At 43.4% G+C, this 2,661-nt stretch overlaps 1 pseudogene; it reads right to left on the bottom strand.

Moving 5' to 3' along the window:
• LOC101340908 (CD209 antigen-like protein 2) overlaps positions 1 to 2,661 on the bottom strand; it is a 118,486-nt pseudogene that overhangs the window by 40,920 nt on the left and 74,905 nt on the right.

Genomic DNA, 2,661 nt, shown 5'->3' on the forward strand with positions numbered 1-2,661 from the left:
GGGGGACATAATTCAAACCACGACAAGCCCCAACCCCACTGCTGGGTCGCAGAACTTCACCCCCATGGCAGGGTTTCTTTTCCCAGTCTGTGGGTGTGGAGATCGTGACAAAAACTCCAAGACTTTTGTCAGATTCCTCATCCCCAGGCCCACCTCTGTCCCTCCCCTGGTTCCTCGAAGCTCCCCCTGGCTTAAAGGTTGGGTTCTGGCCCTTTCTTGGAGCTTAATAAAGAGACCTAGTGTGGGATACAGTTGGGTGCTTGGTGTGTTCCATTGATCTACTTTTTTCCTTGCCAAGAACACACAGTTTGGGTTGTCATGTCCCCTCAGGTTTTATCATATCCATGCACACCTTCATTTATTCAAATTCTGATGGCCATTAACAGCACCCCTTTGCCTAAGGGCTCCCTCTGGTTTCTGGAGCCCACTCTGCAGGTTGGAAACACAAGGGAATTAATGCCCTCAGTCAACCATGACTTGGGAGTCTGTGTATAAGTACCCTAGCTCCCTCTCCACTCAGTGATGTGGTAGACACTGGGATGGGCCTCCCAGATTTCCCTTCAAGGAAGGACCTGTTGCAGGGAGGACTCTTGGCTGACTCCTTTGGAGACAGACTAAGCCGCAGAGGGCTACCTTGTCCGAAGTCATGCCCCTTTCCAATGCAGTACATCAGTGCAGGGGATAAAGATCTGGCAATCTTGGTCTAATGTGGGGCAACCAGAGGACCATTTTGGCTTCAGAGCTCCCCGTGGGGTGAGCTGTGGCTGTTGTGAGCCCTACTCAGCTTGGCGTCTCCCTCTGCCTATTCCTGCTTCCTTCCCCTCTCTCCCATGGATGTTGACCCCAATGATATTCTTTAATGAACAACTTGCATGTTAAACTCCATCTCAGAGTCCACTTCCCAGGAAAGCCAACCCACACCAGGGAGGATAACTCAGAGGCATGTTTGACACCATCTAGTCCTTGGTGGGACTGAGCCCCATTTGCCCACATCAGTCACCTGATCATCAGTGCACCCTGGATTGGCTCTTCCCCTTCTTTGTCCCACTTTCCTGCTCCTCTACTGGTGTTTCTTGGGATCACTTCCCAGGTAAACTACTTCATCCAAATCTTTGTCTCAGGCTCTGCTTCTGGAGAAATCCGAGCCAGGATAACATATCTGTTAGGGATTGAAATGTGTTCCCCCCAAATATGTGTTTAAATCCTAACCCCTGTATCTGTAAATATGACTCTGTTTGAAAATAGGAGTTTTTCTGTTGTATGAACGAGGTCATATCAGAATAGGGTAGGTCTTAAACCTAATCACTTCTGAGTTATAAAAAGAGCAGAATAGACACAGAAACACACACGGGGGAAGTCAGACTCCAAGGAACACCAAGGATTGCCAAGGAATGCCAAGGATTGATGACAGTCACCAGAAACTAGGCGAGACACTCACAGAAAGAATCAACATGTCTGAGACCCTGATTTGGACTTCTACCCTCCAGACTGTGAGAAAATCAATTTGCGTTCTTTAAATCTACTTACTTATAGTATTTTTGTTACTGTAGTACTAGGTTTAACTCAGACAATATCTCATAGTTTTGGTATCTGCTAGACATTGTTCTTCTGTCCTTTTTTTTTTTGCTTAAAAAATTAAGGTGCAATTCACATAACAAAATTAACCATTTGAAAATGTACAATTCAGTGTCATTTCAGTACATTTACAATGTTGTGCAACCACCACCTCTATAATTTCAAGACGTTTTCATCACCCCCAAATAAAATTCCATACTCATTAAGCAGTCACTCCCCATTTCCCTACCCCCACCCCATTCCCTAGCAACCACCAGTCTTCTTTTTGTCTCTGGATCACCTATTCTGGATATTTCATATAAATGGAATCGCACACTATGTTTCCTTTTGTGTCTGGCTCCTTCCACTGGGCATAATGTTTCTGAGGTTCATCTACCTTGTAGCATGTATTAGTACTTCACTCTTTTCTACAGCTGAATAATATCCCATTGTATGTACCACAATTTGTTTATCTATTCATCCATTGCTTGCAGTATCTTTTTATCTTTTTATTTTTTTAATTGTGCTTTAAGTAAAAGTTTACAGTTCAAGTTAGTCTCTCATACAAAAATTTATACATACATTATTATGTGACCCTTGTTGCTCTCCCTATACTGTGATAGCACACTCCTCCTTTCCACTCTGGATTTTCTGTGTCCATTCAACCAGCTCCTGATCCTCTCTGCCTACTCATCTCGCCTCTGGACAAGAGCCACCCATTTAGTCTTATGTATCTACTTGAGCTAAGAAGCACACTCTTCACGGGTATCATTTTATGTCCCATAGTCCAGTCTAATATTTCTCTGAAGAGTTGGCCTCCAGATGGTTTTAGTTTTGGGCTAACAGAGAGTCTGGGGGTCATGTCTTCCAAGGCCCCTCCAGTCTCAATCAAACCATTAAGTCTGGTCGCTTGCAATATATTTTTAAGATAATTTTAAAATTTACTATAGCTTTGAATATTCTAATGTAATTTTTTAATAAGTAATTGTGCACATAGAACCGAAGTATATAAATCTACACAGTGAAAACTAAGCCCCCTCTCCCCGCAACCTCTGATACAAGTGTTGTATCCTCTTTATTATATTCCAAGTAACCCACTTGTCAAGT

The sequence above is a fragment of the Trichechus manatus genome, unplaced genomic scaffold (genome assembly GCF_000243295.1).
Source record: "Trichechus manatus latirostris isolate Lorelei unplaced genomic scaffold, TriManLat1.0 scaffold00057, whole genome shotgun sequence".
NCBI lineage: Eukaryota > Metazoa > Chordata > Mammalia > Sirenia > Trichechidae > Trichechus > Trichechus manatus.